This window comes from Zea mays, chromosome 2, assembly GCF_902167145.1.
Source record: "Zea mays cultivar B73 chromosome 2, Zm-B73-REFERENCE-NAM-5.0, whole genome shotgun sequence".
Taxonomy (NCBI): Eukaryota; Viridiplantae; Streptophyta; class Magnoliopsida; order Poales; family Poaceae; genus Zea; species Zea mays.
The window spans coordinates 115341408-115364629 of NC_050097.1; the positions used below are offsets into that span (position 1 = coordinate 115341408).

General features: G+C 43.1%; 1 pseudogene; it reads left to right on the plus strand.

Annotated features, from left to right (window-relative positions):
- Window positions 1–11051: 11051 nt before the first annotated feature.
- LOC109944260 (inactive casein kinase II subunit alpha-2-like) lies at window positions 11052–13879 on the plus strand (annotated as a pseudogene).
- Window positions 13880–23222: the final 9343 nt, after the last annotated feature.

Sequence of the window (23222 nt, forward strand, 5' to 3'; positions counted from 1 at the left end):
CTTGGGTTTTAGGTACCCAACTCATGTTGGGTCCTGCAAGGTTAGCACAAATATTCTTAGGGACCCAAATGCAAGTTTTATCTCCCTTGCATCTTGCCCCTAACTTCCTAGCAATTACCTTTTTACCCTTTCTACAAATAGCAAAGGGAGCATTGCAAGCATAATAAATGGTAGAAGGTTCATTTGCTACTTTCATAGGAGCATGAATAACATTCTTTTTAGGAACAACATTTTTCCTAGTAACATTTCTATCATACACATATGAAGAACTAGGAGCAAACATGGTATGAGAATCATAAACATATGAATCATTACAAGCATTTCTAGCATGTCTCCTATCATGGTACATAAAGGCATGGTTCCTTTTTGCACTACTAGCCATAGGGGCCTTCCCTTTCTCATTGGCGGGAATGGGAGCCTTATGGCTTGTTAAGTTCTTGGCTTCCCTTTTGAAGCCAAGCCCATCCTTAATTGAGGGGTGTCTACCAATTGTGTAGGCCTCCCTTGCAAATTTTAGCTTATCGAAATCATTCTTGCTAGTCTTAAGTTGAGCATTAAGACTAGCCAGTTCATCATTAAGCTTGGAAATTGAAACTAGGTGTTCACTACAAGCATCAATGTCAAAATCTTTACACCTAGTACAAATTTCAACATGTTCTACACAAGAATTGGATTTATTTGCTACTTCTAATTTAGCATTTAAATCATTGTTGACACCTTTCAAAGTAGAAATGGTTTCATGACAAGTAGATAGTTCAAAAGAAAGCATTTCATTTCTTTTAACTTCTAAAGCATAGGATTTTTGTGCCTCAACAAATTTATCATGCTCTTCATACAACAAATCCTCTTGCTTTTCTAAAAGTATATTCTTTTCATTCAAGGCATCAATTAATTCATTAATTTTGTCTATCTTAGATCTATCTAAGCCCTTGAACAAACATGAATAATCTACTTCATCCTCATCACTAGAATCATTATCACTAGAAGAAGCATAAGTAGAGTCTCGAGTACTTACTTTCTTCTCCTTAGCCATGAGACACGTGTGACGCTCGTTGGGGAAGAGGGCCGATTTGTTGAAGGCGGTGGCGGCGAGTCCCTCATTGTCGGAGTCGGAGGAGGAGCAATCCGAATCCCACTCCTTGCCTAGATGCGCCTCGCCCTTGGCTTTCTTGTAGTGCTTCTTCTTCTCCCTTTTGTTCCCCTTTTCCTGGTCACTTTCATTATCAGGACAGTTAGCAATAAAATGACCAAGCTTACCGCATTTGAAGCATGATCGCTTCCCCTTGGTCTTAGTCTTGCTCGGCTGTCCATTGCGACCCTTTAGCACCATCTTGAATCTCTTGATGATGAGGGCCATTTCTTCATCATTAAGACCGGCTGCCTCAATTTGTGCCACCTTGCTGGGTAGTGCCTCCTTGCTCCTTGTGGCTTTGAGAGCAAAAGGTTGCGGCTCGTTGATCGGTCCATTCAAGGCGTCGTCCACATACCTTGCCTCCTTGATCATCATTCGCCCGCTGACGAATTTTCCTAGGACTTCTTCGGGCGACATTTTGGTGTACCTGGGATTCTCACGAATATTATTCACCAAATGAGGATCAAGAACGGTAAAGGACCTGAGCATTAGTCGGACGACGTCGTGGTCCGTCCATCGCGTGCTTCCGTAGCTCCTTATTTTGTTGATAAGGGTCTTGAGCCGGTTGTATGTCTGAGTTGGCTCCTCGCCCCTTATCATCGCAAATCGTCCAAGCTCGCCTTCCACCAACTCCATTTTGGTGAGCAAGGTAACGTCATTCCCCTCATGAGAAATCTTGAGGGTGTCCCAGATCTGCTTGGCATTGTCCAAGCCGCTCACTTTATTGTACTCGTCCCTGCACAAGGAAGCTAGCAACACAGTAGTAGCTTGTGCATTTTTATGAATCTGTTCATTGATAAACATAGGGCTATCCGAGCTATCAAATTGCATTCCACTCTCTACAATCTCCCATATGCTAGGATGGAGAGAGAACAAGTGAGTACGCATTTTGTGACTCCAAAATCCGTAGTCCTCTCCATCAAAGTGAGGGGGCTTGCCAAGTGGAATGGGAAGCAAATGCGAATTTGAACTTTGCGGAATACGAGAGTAGTCAAAAGAAAAGTTCGAATTAACCGGTTTCCTTTTCTCGTAGTCGTTGTGGTCGTCGTCCTTTTGGGAAGAAGAGGATTCGTCGCTGTCGTAGTAGACGATCTCCTTGATGCGCCTTGTCTTCTTCTTCTTCCCATCTTTGCGCTTGTGGCTTGAACCCAAGTCGGTAGACTTGTCATTCTTCGGCTCGTTGAAGATAGACTCCTTCTCGTTGTTGTCGACCACCATCCCCTTTCCCTTAGGATCCATCTCTTCGGGCGATTAGTCCCTTTCTTGAAGAGAATGGCTCCGATACCAATTGAGAGCACCTAGAGGGGGGGGGTGAATAGGTGATCCTAAATAAAACTTCAAAACTTAAGCCACAAAAACTTGTTAAGTGTTAGCACAGTTCTTGCCAAGTGGCTAGAGAGGAGTCAAAACACAATAACCACAAGAAAGCAATCACAGAGATGACACGGTGGTTATCCCGTGGTTCGGCCAAGTACAAAACTTGCCTACTCCACGTTGTGGCGTCCCAACGGACGAGAGTTGCACTCAACTCCTCTCAAGTGATCCAATGATCAACTTGAATACCATGGTGTTTTTCTTTCCTTTGATCTTTTCCCGTTTGCGAGGAATCTCCACAACTTGGAGTCTCTCGCCCTTACAATTGAGTTCACAAAGAAATACGGAGTAAGGTGGGAATGAGCAACGCACACAAGACTCGAAAATCAGAGCAACAACACGCACACAAGTCGCAACAAGAGCTCGCAACGCAACACAAGGAGTACACAACTCCACAAGAGCTCTATATGCTATCACAATGAAACGAATGCGTGAGATTGATGTCTTGGTGCTTAGAAGAGTTGTAGGAATGCTTGGTGTAGTCCTCCATGCGCCTAGGGGTCCCTTTTATAGCCCCAAGGCAGCTAGGAGCCGTTGAGAACACATCTGGAAGGCTATCCTTGCCTTCTGTCGTCGGGGGCACCGGACAGTCCGGTGCACACCGGACACTGTCCGGTGCCCGATTTGTTTCCTTAAACAGCGCATCCGACCGTTGCTGTCAGAGTCAGATCTGCGCACCGTTGGCGCACCGGACATGTCCGGTGCACACCGGACAGTCCGGTGTATCTTTCCGACCGTTGGCTCGGCCACGTGTCGCGCGCCGATCGCGCGGCCGACCGTTGGCCCGGCCGACCGTTGGCTCACCGGACAGTCCGGTGCACACCGGACAGTCCGGTGAATTTTAGCCGAAGTCGCCGGAGAAAAACCCGAGAGCGGCCTCTTCGGTCGAGGCAGCCTGGCGCACCGGACACTGTCCGGTGCACCACCGGACACTGTCCGGTGCATCACCGGACAGTCCGGTGCCCCAGACCGAAACAGCCCCTTGGCTGCACACAGCCAAGTCTTCTCTTCTTCTTCTTCTTTCTGTTTCTAATACTTAGACAAATATATTAGTACACAAAACCAATGTACTAAGACTTAGAAACATACCTTTGTTGTAGATTTGCACTTTGTTCAACCATAGGCATTGATTCTCATATAAGCACTTGTGTTGACACTCAATCACCAAAATACTTAGAAATGGCCCAAGGGCACATTTCCCTTTCAAAGGCGGAGCGGGTGAAGCAAGAGCTGTGGGTAAGTCTTCATCGCACTATATTGTTTAATAAGTCGCATTTGTTGCATATTCTTGAAATAATGTATGGATACATCGTCTTTGTGTATGTAGGATTTCTTCAGGTGCGATGCTGGATATGAGGCCAGGGCGGATGTGGTGTCTACGACATGCTGTAAGAAGCTTGTCGTGGACATGCACTACGAGGCGCGCATCCAGGCCATCGTCACTTACCACGGCTCCGTCCTTGGGGAGAAGGTGAACAAGAAGGATGCCCGAACCATGTCGTTGACTCCGGACCAGTACTTGCAGGTAAATACAAAACTTTATTATTGGTACTAAATATGCTTATTTTTTTCTTCTGATATGCTGTGTACTTATATTTTTTTAGATGATTCCTCATTGGTGCGCCGCGCATCCTGAGTGCTGGGAGCAGATGGTGCAGAGGTGGTGCTCGGCTGAGTGGGATGAGGCGCACAACGCTAGCCGGGAACGGCGTTTGCTGATGCAAGGTCCCTCCCACCATCAAGGCAGCCGCAGCCTGGGCAAATACGCGGAAGCATGGGTACGCGCTCTTTTTTATTTAGGTATATAACTTTCGATTAGACATGATTTCTAACCATCTCGTTGGTTTTCTCGCAGTCGGCGGCACATGGTGGCGCGCCTTGCTCCACGTTCTCGGCATATGCCATGGCCCACAAGGGGAAGGCGACGTCCGACGTCACCTACAACCCGGATGACGGGCCCGAGGCGTACACCAACCCCGCCATCCACAGCCGACTCAGTGAGTACACCGCCATGGCCAAGGAGGTCCATGGGCCAGATTACGATCCGAGGACCGAGGACATCGACGGAGATGTCCTCATGAGGGTCGGAGGAGGCAAGAGGCATGAGCGGTACTGGATTGCCGACGGGGCAATCGACTCGTCCTCCACTCCCACTCTCTCTCAGGTGCGAGCAAGGAGCACGAGCGCGAGCCCAGCCATACGACCTCGGCAGGACACCTCACAGCATCGTATCCAGCAACTCCAGGTTATTCCTTATCTATTCATCGTTCATTGATTTTTATATATCTTCTCTTTGCATTATCGTAACATTAGGGCGAAATATTACAGACTCAGCTAGATGATGAGAGGAGGCAACGTGAGGAGCTAGAGAAGAGGATGGCGGAGATGTTCGCGTACATGCAGAGCCTTGGCGCCGCACAGGGTCATGCTCCACCACCTCCGTTGTTCCCTGCAGCTGACCCTACAGAGTTCACTACTCCTGTGAGTATCAAAATTTTAGTACTGCATGATATATATTCATATGTTCTCACACATACAATCTCTTCTCTGTGCAGGGTCAATCGGCGGCGTCGAACAACCCTCATGCTTCGTCCAGCCCTTCGCCGAACCAGTCCAGATGCCCACCTCGTTGATGATTTGTTTTGTGATGATCCAGACTTACCTTTATGAGTGTTGGTGATGTTAGTTACACTTTATCTTGTGAGATACTTGGTGATGTTAGTGATGATGCAGACTTGTATCTGTTTTGTGATGATCCTGACTTTAGTGTGATCTGTTTTGTGAGACTTTGTGATATATATATGGTGTTGATGATAAATGTGTTCATTCTGTGATGTGCTTGATATATAATGTGATGTGAATGATATATATCTTTTGTTTGTTTGGATGGAACAACAAAAGCAAATAAAAAAGGGACATTCTGGTCACTTTGCCGAGTGTAACACTCGGCAAAGGGTGGCTTTGCCGAGTGCTATGACCATGGCACTCGGCAAAGAAGGAAACCTGGGAACCGGTAAAGACATCTTTACCGAGTGCTGACAGTGGCACTCGGCAAAGAAGGAAACCTGGGAACCGGCAAAGACATCTTTGCCGAGTGCTTTTGCCAAGACACTCGGCAAAGATACTGGCAAAGGGGCCCACTGGAGGGTTCTTTGCCGAGTGCCAGGCCACCAGACACTCGGCAAAGAAACCTTCTTTGCCGAGTGCCATTAGGGCTCTCGGCACAGGGACTGGCTGTGGGGTCCACTGGACCAGTCTTTGCCGAGTGTCGCCGTAGGCACTCGGCAAAGGATCCGTCACCGTTACTTGGCGCCGTGACGGTGACTTTTCTTTGCCGAGTGCCAAATGGCACTCGGCAAAGACTTTGCCGAGTGCCCGACAAAAAGTACTCGGCAAAGAAGCTGTTGCCGATGTACAGTTCGCCGAGCGTTCTTTGCCGAGTGTTACACTCGGCAAAGCCTTTGCCGAGTGTAAAATAGCCTTTGCCGTGTGTTTAGAACACACGGCAAAGAAGCTGATTCCGGTAGTGTATATATGATCATTCTTACTTTTAACTTGACTGTTTTACAAGTGTGTGTAATTTACATATACTGGTACTAGGTAATTCTTTACAATAACTTATGTTATTATGTACTCCCTCCGTTCATATATTTATGACACCGTTGACTTTTAAAAAAAACTTGACCACTCGTCTTTTTCAAAAAAATAATGAGTTATTATTTTACTTTTTTGATTTGTTTTATCATTTAAGGTAGTTTGTGTTAAACTTAAAATTTTATATTTTTGAAAAAATATTTTGGATAAGATGAGTGATCAAAGTTTTTGAAAAAGTCAACGGTGTCATATATTTGTGAACGGAGGTAGTACATGTATATTTGAGAGTTATTTATGTTCTTTTTTATGATGGGTGGTGTGAATAATTTAGATAAGAATTAAAATGTGTTATTCAATGTTAATAAAAAAGTTGTCGTTACCTTATAATTTATTTCAATGCAAGGGGTTACTTTACATTATCCATCGTAAGGGAAAATGTGTGTAATTATAAAAAAGATATTAGTGGGCTATAGAGGGAAAATGACGCCTAAGAGAATGGTGATGGATTAGGTAATCTACTAGTACAAAATGTCTGACACAAAGATGTCGATAAAATGTTACGCACAACGATTACATGAAAACAAGCAGTACACATATTATCATCGACCTTAATATTTCATAAATTATTTACAAACAACCAATACAAAACTAAACTCGAGATCTAGAGTTCCTCCTCCTCTCCCCATTGCCTGCAGAGGAGCATCGCAGCGGAGATTCGCGACAACGGCTCAAGGCGCTTGCTGACGGGGAAGGTAAAGGCGGCGACGCGGGTGGGGCGCAACGGTGGCGGTTGGCAAGTCGGAGGCTAGTAGGATCGCCTACTCAATGTACTCAATGGTGGTGTGGAAGAATCAGGGTGAGTGAGACGGAGGTGAGGTGAGAGATGGAAAGTTGGGTATTAACATATAACATCAACATCGAGGAGGGAAAGGAAGCGCTAGTGGTGGTTGCATGGTTGGTTGTGCCCACATTAGCTAGCCATTGGAACTAGCCATTGTCGGCCATTAGAGATCATGCATTCATTGCTTTGTTCAATAATACAATGGATACATCTGGTACCTTATAGTCCTATTTAGTCGCGCTAAAACCCTCTTTGAGTACCCTATTTAATGGGGTATTCGATGTTAGACAAGACATATCTAGTGCCTTGTGGATGTACCCAAATATGTTATAGTCTTCTCAGAGTTTCATGTCCAATGATGTACCCGGTACCACACCATTCATGTCTGATGATTGGTATCCGATTCACATTTGTGTGTCCAATGTACTATGTTCTTATTCGACATAGTGCTCCTCATGTTCAATGTTTATCTGGTGGTGCAGAGAAACTTATTTATCTTCTTCGCACATCTTTTTCTAGACTTCATCCATCTTGGGTCTTACTCTCTTTGCTTGTACTTAAAGGTCTTCAATAAGTCTTCTATTGCCTTGCTTGAGGTGTTGATAATCTAGATCATATGATTGCCTTCATCCAAGTCCACATTACATACTTTAAACTAAATGCAAAGATACTAGCAAATAATTATAGTTACGTAGTTATGTTAACATGAAACACCAAAATCTTACTATAAATAGGTTTTGGTATATTTTCCTTACATGTTACTTTAAATTATCTTTCATAATAATAGTGATGGGTAATTTGGATACAGAGTTATGGATTTTTATTTGTATTTCATAATGTTAGATGTGGATAATTTAAATGAAAAATAATGTGTTAATTTTAATTGTTTTTATAATGATAAAAAGTGGATACTCTATGTACAAAATAAAGGGTTATTTTTATCCTTCATAATAACAGAGGTTGGTAATTTGTATACAAAACTAGGGGGTTATTTTTTAATTATCTTCGATAGAGATTGATAATTTATTTAAAATTTAGGGGGTATTTTTGAATTATCTTTGATAACAATAGAGGTTGGCAAACAATGGTAAAAACAAGCTACAAGTGTGCATAAATGAGGATTTGAACCATGATTGCTAGTTACATGGACGAATTCACACCCATTTAGTCAACAGAACGCCAATATAAGTTAAATGTTTTTATGTATTATTTCGTATACTAAAGCTTAATATATATATATATATATTATAAAAAGTATGAAAAAATAAAACCGAGTCGTGCTAGGCTAGCATGGGCTTGATGGACAATAGGCCGAGCCATGCTAAGTCGTGGTGGACCACACGAGGAAGACCCTACCGCGCGCCACCATTCTCACAAGCCTCTGAAGACTTTCAGCTGCTTATTCTAGTGGCAACAAGATGGAGAGGGAGGAGAAAGGGGCAGCAGTGGCTAGGATTCAATGCCACCTGAGCCATCTTACGGAAGACGGTGCAGGGATTGGAATTAATTGTGTTTACTCACTCGATATATGAAATGTATTTATACAGGTTACATGCATGGTAGACGCGTTGAGATCAGACATTAACAACCAGTTTTTATAGAGCACAAATCAGTGTAAAGGTTTAGAACGTGTTTTAACAAATTTCACATTTAAACAAGGTCTATCTATATATGTGATACATATAGATTCCGTAGTAACACACCGGCACCTAACTAATGAGCATTTACTGCTATGTACTTATTTAGGAGAGGCTCCAAGGAAAAATGGCGTCGTTATTTATTTGTGGTTGTTAATAAATAAGAGAACATATTTGGTGTACATAGGATTTTGGTGCACGCACATATTAGATCATCATCATATAGTTGCTATGTATATTTTGTAAGGAACACCATCTAGGGGCTTGTTCCGTTCTATCTCAGTCCATATGGATTGAAGTAGATTGAGGCCTTGTTCGTTTGTGCCGGATTGGTGGGTCGGAACGATTCCTATCCGGATTGCTTCTCTAGTTTATATAAATTTTGATTAGCTGGAACGATTCCGAGTGCAATCCAACGGAAACGAACAAGGCCTGATGGGGTTTCAATCCCTAGTAAGTCAAAATCTCCCACAATTCTCCAATCCATATGGATTAAAAATAACCGAATAATCCCTAGAGTGGATTGTAGTGGTGGTAGGTGTTATTTGTAAAATATAATAAGCAACCAGACATGTTAGATCTGAGATGAATGTCGATAATATAACACGTGCACCATGCAAAAGCCTTTGTAGACCAGATATATTCTTAATAAATAAAGTCGTAGTTTTAAGAAATCCCTGTTGTAATAATGTACACATATATAACTGACATATATCGCAAATGGGCAGACTGTTCAGCAGTGCCATGGATCCGGAGGATCAATTCATCATCAACGCACCGGAAGTTGTGGCAGCACAGCACGAGAAATTCGAGGCCATGGAGCAAGGAAGCTGGCAAGGGCATCATCGAACCAACCGGCCGGAGCCACCCGCAACACCACCAAGGCGAGGATGCCTGCCGCTGGGACGACGATCGTCGTCGTTCCTAACCTCCAGGCGGCGGCGCTGCTGCACCTGCCGCCTATTCTTCGCCAGGACCCTCTCGATGGGGTTCACGTTCGCGCAGTTCGCAGCGAGCATCACCTCCGTCGTCCTGGCCGTGCTTCGGCTGAGCCGGCAGGACTACATGGACCCGGCGGACCAGAGCGACAGCGACCACAAGAGCATCAGGGGGTCCCTGAACCTGTTCTACGGCCTGGTGCTCGCGCAGGGCGTCTCCACCTTCCTCGCCGACACCATGCTCCCCATCGATACCTCCCGGGTGCTGAAGCTGAGCGTGACGTACCAGCTTGGCCATTCAGGGCTGCTGGTCATCAAGCGCTACATGCTCGACACCTACATGAAATGCTCGAGCGGAAGCGTGCGCGAAGCGATGGACATGGACCTGGTCAGCTTCGCGATGGAGATGGCGAGGTCCACCTCGGTGGCCGACCGGCTCGTCGGCGTCCGGGTCCTTACCGCGTCCTCAGCGTGGACAAGTACAAAGCGGTGGCGCTGATGAGGCTCCGGGCTTCCTCCGACACCGTGGGAAAACGTGATCGGCATGCACTACACGACGGTTGATCTTTAGCGACCCTTATTAGGTATCAACTGTTGGTTGCTAAAGGTTAGGGACCGACGGTCAGTCGCTAAATCTTTTTGTAGCAACGGTCGGTTGGTCGCTAAAAGTCTAGAAATTTAACAACTTATGGTTGGTCGCTATAGATGTCGTCGGGAACTAGCGGTGGGTCGCTATAGAGCAAAGATCACTATCAAATCTTATAGCCTGAACGTATCTGTAGATGTTAGTGACTAAAAATTAATTAAAACAAGTAAACATTGATCGCTAAATTGCGTGATGATTTATTTTTTTTAATATTGCTTCTATGTTTATTTTTTTAATAATAGAGAGTACACGATTGGCTACTTATAGGACAGCAGTATGACGGATCTAGTTCCAACTTGGGTATGGCCGTATGGATGAAACGCCTGCATCAGTGATATTCTGACACTGAGACATATTTTGTGTGAATTATGTCTCATGATGCTTAATGAATGACAATGCGCTTTAATTTTACCCAGGTAGCAACCCAATGCAAGGCGAGGAAGATAAAATAAGTATAAAATTAAACTCCTTCAATTTGCTCTTGATTCATCACGGTTGCCTACCAACCAGACGGCCCGGCCCAATATCTAGCATGTGAATCCAACGGAGTAGCCAGCCCACTCACTACCCATGCCCAGTTCTTCCTGTCCACCAGCCGCCGCACTTGCTCGACCGCCGCCGCCGCCGCCGTGCGCTTAATCCTACCCCTGTCTGTCTCCTCATCCAGCGCAAGGAGCGCCCACCGCTGCCTGTGTCTTTTGGTCACCGGAGATGGATGGGGATGAGGAGAACGTCGGGTCGTTCCGCCGGACCAGCGCGCGCACGCGCCGCATGGTCACGCGCATGGCGTCCGCGCTCGCCAGCTCGGACAATCGCGCCCAGGTAACGGTGGGATAGGACTGGTTGCTCCTCTTCCCCCGCGGCAGCTGCGGCTGAGGCCCCGCTCCCCATGACGCCGCGCTTCGGCCGGGCCACGCGGCAACCCGGTGGCGTCGCCTCGGTGGCGCGCGTCTACGCCGATGCCAACGCCCAGCGCCCCCAAGGAGTACTGGGACTACGAGTCGCTCGACATCCAGTGGGGGTAGGCACACGAAGCTGGAGCTCGGCTTTACACTGTGATCCCCAGATTTGAATGGTGTAAGGTTTTATTTCTGATGCGTCTGTCCATGCAGGAAGCAGGATGGGTACGAGGTGCTGCGGAAGGTGGGGAGGGGGAAGTACAGCGAGGTGTTCGAAGGGTTCCGGGTCGGGAGCGATGAAAGATGCGTCATTAAGATCCTGAAGCCCGTGAAGAAGAAGGTCAACTTTGCTTTTACAATGCTCTGTTGCGGTGGTTGTCACATTTCTGGCAACCAGCGCTACGGATGGAATCATAAATCTGACACACAGGGACTGCCTTGTAGGGCCACATTGGACTACACCAATGTCTTCAAGTCTCAGCTGATTCTGTGTTAGGCTTGAGGATTATCGTTATCCACTTAGGACGCCAAAGGGCATGAGGCAGTGTGGTTTGGAGACATTGTAGCTTCAAATCACTCTCATATAGCCATGTCATCTTGCACGCACGTCTGTATAGGAGTTTGTCCATGCAAAATTGTGATTTTCTTTTTATTTGATCCATTTTAGGCTTACACGATATGCTTTTCAGCTGTAGTGATATTTTGATTTTTTTTCTTTTTTCCTTCTATTTTTTGCTTAGATTTGTGCGACATCATAAGGATTCATGTGGATGTCTTTTATGATGATTCAGATAAAGAGGGAAATAAAGATACTTCAGAACTTATATGGAGGGCCTAACATTGTAAAACTACTTGATATTGTCAGAGATGATGAATCAAAGACACCTAGTCTAATCTTTGAACATGTCAACAACACTGACTTCAAAGTACTCTACCCTGCGTTATCTGATTATGATATCAGATACTATATTTTTGAATTATTGAAGGCAAGAATCTGAACCTCGAAAGTGCTCATATATCTTGCTTATGTGGTCTTGTTCATGGTTCAGCTATTTCATTTTTTGTTTCTTTTTCATGATATACCTGTTTGATTCTGAGGACCTTTGCAATCAATGTAAAATTAAATTCTGTTATTTTTCTTGCAGGTCACTGACCTTAGAAATTTTATGAATTCCATTAGGCTGATAAGTATGCTTTGATTTATGTTATTATAGCTAATATAGTTTATAAATATAAGGCATATCGTAACAGAGGTAAACCTCTTAATGCCATGCAACTTACTTGGTGTAACTTGTTAGCCCCTTTGATCTTATTGTGCACACAGAAAAAAGATAACTAATTTTATGAGATAGTTCCTTGCCTTTGTTTGCAAAAGTACTTTGGCCGATAAGCTGGTGTTGACTAATCATTGTATGTTGATTAGTGAATATTAGAATATGGTACCTCTGCATCTGTTTGGAGCTTTAGATGCTCTCTATTCAGTATTGAGTCACTTATGGAACGGCAATTGAACCTGCAGAAAATAATGCAGATGACTTACAATACCATATTTTCTTGAATATCACGGTTTATAAATTATTATTAGATTATGATTAGTCATTGACATATACTCTCTCTGTCCACAAAAGAATGCAACTATGACATTTGTGCCCGTTTAAGTAGTTCAAATTTGACCAAGTTTACAGTGAATAGTATTTACATTTATGTCTTCAAATCAGTTTATTATGAAAGATTGAAAGTATATTTCATATGATCCAATGATATTTATTTTGTACCATAAATGTTAGTATTTTTTCATACGATTATGGTTAAACTTGAAAGCATTTGGTTTCTCGAAATGCGAAAATTGCATTATTTTGTGGGTTGAGAGAGTAATATCATTCCTGTAAACCAAATTTAGATATGCATGATCAAGTCAAATTCACATGATGGGCAGAATTTGAACGACAATATAGATGTTTAGAGTCTGGACACAAAAAAAACAAACTGATTCCTTTATGTATCTAGACAAGCATCGTAAAGACCAAACAGATGCATATCATGGTGCTATGATGTATTTTTTTCATGTTCAGTTTGTCATGTGACCTAATATGGGCTAATAAGCTCAGTTTTCTTGAGGATAGCTAACTGTTTTACAGTTTTGCAACTTTAACGTTCAACCATTTTATTTCTGTCAGGCTGCATTGGATTTGATGGTCTTAACTTTTCCAGGTATTTGTGTAGGCACTAGATTACTGATTACTGATAGCGCAAGAACAGCTCGGTATGAGAGTGTAAAGGTTGGGATGAGGCATGGACATAGGCTGGAAATGCCTTTGGAATTATTGAGAGCTTGGGGAGACACGACCCATGTGGTGAAGGGAATATGTGAAAGGCAGATTGCTCACTCGTCGCTGGAGAGAGAGATTTGTCTTGTTGGGGTTAAACAAATCATGTTACTTATTGCAATTATCATGTTAACATACCATCTTCTTTGGTTGTTTCTGGTGCTAGCATACCTTCTGGTTAACATATCATGTTACTTATTGCAATTATCACTTGTCTTGTAGACAAGCAATTGAAAAAGATAATTGATCTTTTTTATGGGCGAAGTGTTGAAGATGACTTTGGTGAAGAAAATGTCTTGTTAGCATCAAGTAAGTGGCGATATCACAACCCCTACAAGCTTGTGCCTTAAAACAAGAGGATACAAGAAGTTGGAGTGCTTTTGTGAAGGCTTTTACGAATCACTTGAAGCGTTAGTACTTTTGTGAATGATTTTGTAAAGTGTTTGCAAATATGTGCAAAACATAATAACATGTGTAGGTTTTGTGAATGATTTTGCTATGGTGCTTGTTGATGGTTTATGTGATGTGGATCTATCATTGTGCAGTACTAATTAAATTTGTATATCTATGTGATTATGTGTATAAAAATTGGTGATTTGTGATGCTTTTGTATATATAACAGTTGTTGAATGCTAATTAATGGTATATTATCATTATTAACGACTATAACTAGGGGCAACTTTCTGTTGGTTGCTAAATGTATAGTATAACAACTCACAATTGGTTGCTAAATCTATAATACAACAATCCACGGTTGGTCGCTAAATATATAATATTAGCAACGGACGGTCGGTCGTAAAAAAGATGTCGGTCGCTAAAGCCTTTAGCGACGGCACTTACAACGAGCATCCTTATGGGTCGCTAAAAGTTTTTAGCGACCAACCGTAGGTCGCTGAAGGCTGTTTTAGCAACCAACCGTATATCGCTGTAAGTGAACCGTCATGTACTGATGCTCGCTGGAGGAAGAGAACACCAGAGGGCACGCCTTAAACGTGGTGCTGGAGCTCTCTACAGACCTCCAAGTCGAGAGCTTCCCAGCATTGCTGCAGATGGTGTCCTCACTGCTTAATGTGCAGACGACGACAGCGTCGACGACGACGAGCAACGTCAGCATCGAACTCACATGGCTCGGTGTGAAGATCCTCAAGAAGATCATGGACAATCCAGACAACTGTAAGGAGGTAGCGAAGGATGCCGACGACCAGGTGATATCAAGCATTGTGGACCTTACAACCGTGAGTGACGGCGACAGCAGCTCATCAATCTCATGGTCCCCCGTAGCAGAAGAGATCATCGTGGAGGCAGTTCAAGTCTTGCACCGGCTGGTGCGAACCACCGGCGATGCCGGTAAGGCGCTTAGGCGCAAGATCTCGGAGAATCTCCATGTTGTCAGGAACATGAGAAAGATCCTGGAACATCCAGGGAGCCACACGGAGCTACTCACCGACGCAATTGGAGTTCTTGCCTGCTTAGCTTTGGATGAGACCGGAAAGGAAGGGATCGGGAGCTCGCCTCGGGTCATCAGGAAGCTTGTTCCATACCTTGTTGTCGAAACTCCATCAGCACCATCGAATAGAGTCGAGCTAGCCAAGTCTGCTGTTGAAGCACTGCTTGTTCTTGCTGTGGACAGCCAAAGGATTGCCTTGAGGATCCTTGAAGAACTCAAGGTTGAAGGCATGCAGCAACTTGTTGATATGCTTTCTTCTGACTCCACAGAGCTCAGATCTATGGCTGCAAGACTCTTGGCTGTTTTACGTGTCATCAATTCTGTTGCAGAACATGCTCATTATAACAGGACAGTTGACAGCGCACTACCTCTGGTAAATTCATGGGATACATGCACCTTAATTTGTCTATGTTTTATGTTACTTTCTCCGTTCTTTTTTATTTGTCGCCTTTTAGTTTAAAAATGGACCAGCGGACGATAAATATTTATTAAGCAATATATTTATTCACTCTTACAATTTGTCATCACACATACATACAGCTGCTGAAAGCAATCAAGTTAGAAGTGGAGAAACTAGATGCCCTGGTCGTACTCGTACCTGCTGGAGAACATGGTGCCCATGATGCTGTATGAAATCTACCCTTCTCATCACACCCTCTCTGCAAATATATTTATTCACATCATGTATCATTTTGTAGTTAACTGCATGGAATCGAAAGGAACTCATCCTAATTTATATTAATTAGTATGCAAAATGAATTGCTTGTACACAGAATTTGGAAGAATGAAGGACCAAGCAGGGCGCACTGCTGCCTGCTGGAGAGCCTTGTTGGCCTCAGTGTTCAGATCTGCGCATCCATTCAGGCAAGCGAGTTCGGCGACGCGCTCCGGGACGCCAACCTCACAGTGGATTTGCTCATGCACAAGCTTAGCAGGATACTTGCCGTGTACAAGTCACCAGACACCGAGTACCCAGGTATACGGCGGGGGACAGTTGAGCTGATCATCTGGATGCTGCGGAGCAGCCGACGCTGCGTTGAGTTCTTCCTTGAGCGCCGAGTGGACAGGGCGGTGAAAGAAGTCGCGGAAACAGAAGAGAGGCTTGAGATGTTCAAGACGTTCTGCTGCGGCATCGGCCTCGCTAAGCACGGAGAGCCCGTCTCTTATCTTGTTGCTTCTGCTCTGCCTAGCATTGCTTGAAGAAGGTTTGCAGCGGAGAACACAGTACCAGCAGTTGTTGCTTAGTTCGCAGGCATATGAATGATCCCTTGCTGTGTACCGAGTGGTTTGTTACCTACGTTTTATTGTTCCTGTCATTTTCGTAAGTTTTTTAGTGTTAAACTTTGTAATAAGTTTGGCCTGGTCAACTATTGTACCTGCTTGAAGAAGGTTTAAATGCTGGGACAAAGAGAACAACAATGACGACACAGTTGTGAGCAGAGACGAAAACTTAACTTAGGTTGGATTGGGTGTGTGGCAAGGGCCGGCACTATCAGAATCTGGCTCTTTACCGAATGCTCGACGCTTTGCTAAATGCATTTTATTGGACACTCGGCAAACCACTCTTGACAAAATAAGACTTTTGGCACATACCTCGTTTACCGAGGACGAAACACTCGGCGTAGAAAGACAGACTCTTGGCTAAATGCGACCCTCGGTAATAAAGGACCGTCATTATCCGTCTATAGTTGACGGTAATTAAATTCGCCGAGTGTCACCTAGCAAACACTCGACAAATTATATTTGTTTTTTTCCAAACGTTTTGTAGTGTGTTTCTACGGTATATAGACCAATATATTTAATTTTGACAAAATTATAAAAGTGTTTGCTATAATTATGAAATTTAGTTCGTTTAATTGAATTTCTTTGGATAATTCAGCTTTGAACTGCAAGTCACTTGAAAAATAAAAAACAATGAATCCAAAAATGATATTTAAGTTATTTAACACAAGTTACGGGCTATTTCAGAAACAGGCCAGAATTTTCGAACAACATTCTCAGAAAACATGACCGCGAACTTGTGATCCAATTGTTTTAAAATTGTATAAAACAGAAACAAAGCCAGAAAATCATGAAACTTGTCAACATGTCATGATATCATATGTAGAGACTTTGGTAAAAATTTGAGACTATTTCGTGAATGTTGTCACGGACTATATGTAGAAACCTAGCCGATCTACACTGAAGTTCTATGATTTCATATAAAGTACACCTAGGTTTCTACACATAGTGCGTTACAACTTTTTCGAAACAGTCTTAAATTTCTATCATAGGTTCTACATATGATATCATGACATATTGACAAGTTTTATGATTTTCTGACTTTGTTTATGTTTTATACAATTTTAAAACAACTGGATCGCAAGTTCACAGTCATGTTTCGTAAGCATGGTGCTCGAAAATTTCGGTATTTTCCTAAAATAGGTCGTAACTTGTGCTAAATAACATGAATATCATTTTTGCATTCACCATTTTCTATTTTTCGAGTGACATGTAATTCAAATCTGAATTACCTGAAGAAATTCAATTAAACGAACTAAATCTAATTGTTATATCAAACACTTCGATAATTGTGCTAAAATTAAACATATAGGTCTACATACTGTAGGAACACACCACAAAAAGCTTGGTAAAAAATAAAAATATGAAAATATACTTTGTCGAGTGTCAAAGGAAGACACTCGACGAAGACTAGCATTGCTAGATACTCGACATATAAGTAAGTTTGCCGAGTGCCCACTTCTGACGCTCGACAAATAATTTGTTAAATAATTAAAACAATCTTAGTCGAATATTTGCCGAGTGTCAGATCGAGGACACTCGGCAAAGTATATTTTTAAATTAAAAAATTTCTTTGTCGAGTGCCAGATCACGGGCACTCGGCAAAGACGCGTACTTAACCCTTATCTGGTCTTGCAGCCCCACCCTCTTCTCTTCCACGCACTCAACCGCATGCCGCCTCTATCTGCTCACCACCTCGTCGTCGTCCGCCTGCCGCACGTGCCCCGCCACGCGCCTGTCTGCCCACCACCGCCGCTGGGTGAAGCCGTCGCTGCCTCATCGTTCCCGACGTCGTCCTTCCTGATGTTGTCATCCCGATCGCCACCCCTCATCCCTGACGCCACCGGCAACCGCACCGGCCACCCCCGATGCACTCCATCCCTTGCTCTGGTTGATCTTCGATCTTATGCATTTCTATTTTTATTGCAATCATTGTGTGTGTCATTGTTGATGATCAAGTACACTTGATTAGGCCTTACTTGATTAGGTTTAATTTCAAAATACTTAGGACCTAATGCGATGTCATGAGGGACAAATGCTTAGTGTGTGACATGCTTAGTTTCTAGGGCTTGTCTTGCAATGTTGTGAAATATAATTTGTATAAGTTAAGGTTTTTCCATCTAATTTTAAGCCCAAGTTAGTACCCTCGTGGGTTATTTTTCTTTACAAGATTGATCTTTCAGTAGATTGTATCCTCTTCTAGCATCAAATATGTGTGGATGTCAGCCATCATGCTATTACCTATATTTGTAGGTTTTGGAAATCTCCCCATGCGGGGGAGGTGTTGTCGATTTTTGTTGTTGACATGCTTGTTTTATTTATTTTTTAGAGGTCTTCTTAGCCATTGCGGGTCTACTTGCACCGCGTCACGTCGCCACTGCACCAACCCGCCACCTCACCGCTAGCCTAACTCCACTGGCACCCTAGATATAATCTCGATTTTCGTATCTTGGTCGTAGATCACGTAACCTAGTTAGGCGTCTCCCATTCAAAAGGATAAGGTATAGATATGCAGATCTTTGCATATCTACAAATGTATCTATTTCGAATTGTCCACGTTTTTTGGACAGCCCAAGGTTGTGTAGATGGGGTTAGTTTCCATGCTCTACTCCGATCTGAGACAGAGTTTGAGCGTCGCCTCCACGCTATTCTCTGGACAATACACTCTCCTTGCCAGGACGTGTATCCGGAGAATAGCGGGGAGGTGCTGCCGAAACTCTGTCTCGGATCGAAGCAGAGCATGGAAACTAACCCTATCTACGCAACCGCGGGTGGGATTAGGACCTATCCTCACATATTAAAAGTTAGGAACATAGTGTACATGCATTACATTTTTATATTACATTATACTCGATTATGTATGTTAGAGGATGGAGGACCGTGAGTGGATATACACGGGCCGTGTAGGAAGGAATGATGTCATCTCTGAATGGATTAGAAAGGCCGATGCTTTCATGGAACATGCATTTGGCGAAGCTGCTATAGGAGCGAGTCTAGTCCCATGTCCGTGCAGCAAGTGTGTCAACAGGAAAAGAAAAACAAAGAAGGCCATGATAGAACATATTTGGAAGAATGGATTTATGTCGGACTATACTCAGTGGATCTTCCATGGTGAAGCTCATCGTACGAGAGAGGAGGTGGTGAGACAACGCATCGAGGATTATGATTCTGATGCCGGGGTAGCGGACATGTCGAAGGACATACGGAGGATGAGCCAGAGGCGATCGCAAAGGCGTTCTACGACATGTTTGATGCGGCACAGAAACCCTGTAACACCACAAAACCATCAACTAAAAATAATGCATTTAGAATATTAGTGGTAAATATAGTAATGAATTTTCTTTCAAGTGTTTGACTTTTATTTGCATTTTGAATAATTTTGTTTGATCATAATTGAATTATGGTTGTTTTATAGAATTTCTTTTATATTGAAAGTCCAATTTATTAATATAAAACATTGGTCCAAAAACAAATATTTTAGTTATAAATAAGTTTGGTATAATTATTATGATTTTTAGAAATATATAAAAATATATTTATTTATATTTTTAATAGAAAAGAAAAAAGGGAAACCGATACCCTAGCCACAGAGCCAAAATCGGCCCAACCGGCCCATCAGCCACGTGCCCTCCACTCTCCCGCTCATTCTCTCTATGGCGCATGGGGCCCACTCGTCAGGCCCTTCACCTTCCCTGTCCGCGCCGCCGCCGCCCTGCGTGTGCCCGCGCCACGCCTCGCGCGCCGCCGCGCTCGCTCGGCTGCCGACCGGCCGAGCCGCCTTGGCCCCGACCACACCCCCTCGGCTTCCTCTGCACCCGAAACTGCCGTCCGTTCCCCTTCTCCCCCATTTCCTCTCCCCCACGTCCTCCTCCCATTAACCGGCGCCATTAATGGCCTTGAAGCCACCGGCCACCTCCCCCCCGGCGCCCTCTCACTCCCCCTCTCGCTCTATAAATAGGACGGCCGAGCTCTCTCCCTCTCCCCTACAGCCGAGCTCGCCCCACTCCTCTCCCTTGCGAAGCCCGAGCTCTTCTCTCCCTCACCCGCGCTGTACACCGTCCGACGCGCCCACTCGCCGTCACCAGAGCTTCGCCGGACCGTCTACGTCCCCGCTGTCCGCCATGCCGAGCCCTACCTCGTTGCATGCGCCTGAGCCGCCGGACCATCCGCTCCCTTGCTTGACCGAACCCCCCTGTCGAGCTCCTCCCTGCACACGAGCAAGCCCAAGGTAGAAGAAGCACTTTTTGCATTTTAGTCCCTACACTTGAATAAAACTAATTCCAAAAAATCTAGTTTAGAAATTATTAGAAAGAGACCCTGATGTATAAGTTTAATTATAGATCAGCCCTGCGACAATATTTTGGACATGGACATTTTTGTATTTCAAAAATAAATAAGTTATGTCACGATTCTTTAATTTTGTGATTAAGTACTAGAATTATTTTTGATTAACTTCTCATTTTAGCATATAAAATAATATTATGTTAGTGATTGTTTAAGTACAGTTTTTAATGATATAAGGAATTAAAATAAGTACTAGGTCCCATTTTCTTGGTCATGTTAAAATCTAGATTATTACTAGTCATGATAAATGTGTTCATACGTATAGCACTTAATTACCTAGAATTAGTAAAATATATATTTATGTCAAAATCACCATGATTATGTTACTAAAGTCCAAAATTAGTAATTTACATTAATTCTTAGAATATTAATGTTATGTGATTTATAAATAAATATTTTAGTAATGCGTATAATTTCTATTTAGAAAAGAAAGGATAAAACCCAAAGGACTATAATTAGTAATAAAGAAAATAATTAATAATTATTTTCCATAAAGTTTCTTAAGTCATTTTATCTACATTATACTAAATAAATTAGCGTTGTAGTCATCTGCTCATATTTTCACCAATGACAACTCAAAGTGGAAGATATAGTGGATTCATAAATATCTATGCTTTAGACATATTTATGAGTATAGTTGTGTGATATATGAATGTGTATGTAATGGTGAATGATTACCGATGTAATGGTGTATGTTTATTTATTTTGTGTACATATTCTTTTGTATGTACGATACACGAATCGAAGATTAGAAGTTGACTGTGGGGTAGACGAACCAAACACGTTCGAGGACGACCCACAGGACACGTTCGAACAAGACAAGTGGATTCTCCCTCTTCATTTCTATTTGTACCCAAATAATGCATATAATAATGTTTACTTTTTGGATATTGCATAAATTGATGGGATTTGCCTAAATAAGGATTTCCTAGAATTACCAACCCTATTCCTTGAATTACCCTGAGATAAATGTTATGCTTAGCAATTTTTGCTATTGCTCAACTTGATAAATATGATGTCACTCTTTTAATGATATTATGTTTCAGAAATGAAGTTTTATATATGATGTTAACCTGATGGTTAAACAAGAACATTTTGTATTAAATGGAACATGGAGTGACCACCTAGGATAACAGTGCAACCACGAGTGCTATAATGGCTCTGGCTTTGGTAATTAGCTCTATAGACTTAGTGCTTAGCAACCCTACCTGAAAGATGGGCAAGAGGGGCCGACATTGGTTTGGTGGCAGCTCATGTTAATATGGGGTGGTAGTCTTGGCTAAGTTACCTCACCCAGAGGGCCATCAATACTGACGTGGAAACCTTAGCGGGTGGCTTTGTACTAAGATATTTTGTGAAAGCCTCATAGTGGATCCCTAGCCATTCACTTAGGCAGTGTTTATGGGTCCGATCAACCTAGGATAGATGGGATACACAGCTTGTGGGTAAAGTTGTACCAACTCTGCAGAGTGTAAAACTGATATGTCAGCCGTGCTCACAGTTAAGAGCAACCCAGACCCTCACATGATAATTGAACTTAAAGATGAAAAATAAATTGTGATCTGATGATCTACCAGTGGTTTGCTTAAGTGATTTCACTTAAGTGTTTTTGATATAATCTTATGCCTTTGATTAATTTGGATATTTGGGACACACTTATTAGTAAGACATGTGTTGTTAATAAAATATTGACCAACTAAAATGCTTACCTCTTATCCATAGCCTACCTTGTTAACTTTGCATTATTTCCCCCACTTGCTGAGCCCTGACCATAAGTGAGCTCATCCTTGCTAATATTTTGATCAGAGGGTGACGACGAAGACTTCGCAGATGACGTTGATGAATTTTGAGTCTAACGATGCGCCAGTCACCTTCCTGTGGAAGAGTGTCCATGTTTAATTCCGTCGTACTTTGATTATGATACTTGTTTAAGATACTATGATCCAGATGATGTAATAAAGTTACTCTACTCTCTTTACACCTTTATTGCATTGTCTTTTGATATATTACACTTGTGACGTCAACATATGTGTGGAAAATGGATCCTGGCCCACATATGTTATGCATTCGGTTTTGCACCCAGAATCGGGTGTGACAAACCCGTTCACGGCAAAACAAAGGTTTCTCAACTGGATGTCATTGGGTGTATAATGGAGCTAAAGTCATAGTACAACATGAGTCGAGGCGCCTTCGATGGTTTGTTGCCAGTTATTGGCAGCCTGCTTCCGGAGGATTACGTTCTGCTAAAGTACGAGGTACAAAAACTTCTTCATGCAATCAAGATGACGTATGAGCAGATACATGTCTGTCTGAAGGGCTGCATCCTATTTACGAAATAATACGTGGAGGAAAATTATTGTCCAAACTGTAAAATGTCTTGGTTCATGGAGGTAGACTCAGGTGATGGACAAAAGAGGTAGCTCGACATACCTGTGACAATCCTACACCATCTTCTATTCATACCGAGGATCTAGTGTCTATACATGACCGAGGAATCCACAAAATAGATGTCATGGCACAAAAATAGCAAACGATACAATCCTAACAAGATGGTACACACATCCTAGATGAAGCATAAAAACACTTTGATGCAATTCACTATGAGAAAGACGAAGAGGCTTGTAACGTACATGTTGTGCTGGCCACAGATGGGTTCAATCCCTATGGAATGACCGCTGCCCCAAGCACATGTTGGCCCGTGTTTGTTATTCCCATCAATCTCTCCCCCCGGCATATGCTTTCAAAGACAAAACATATTTGTG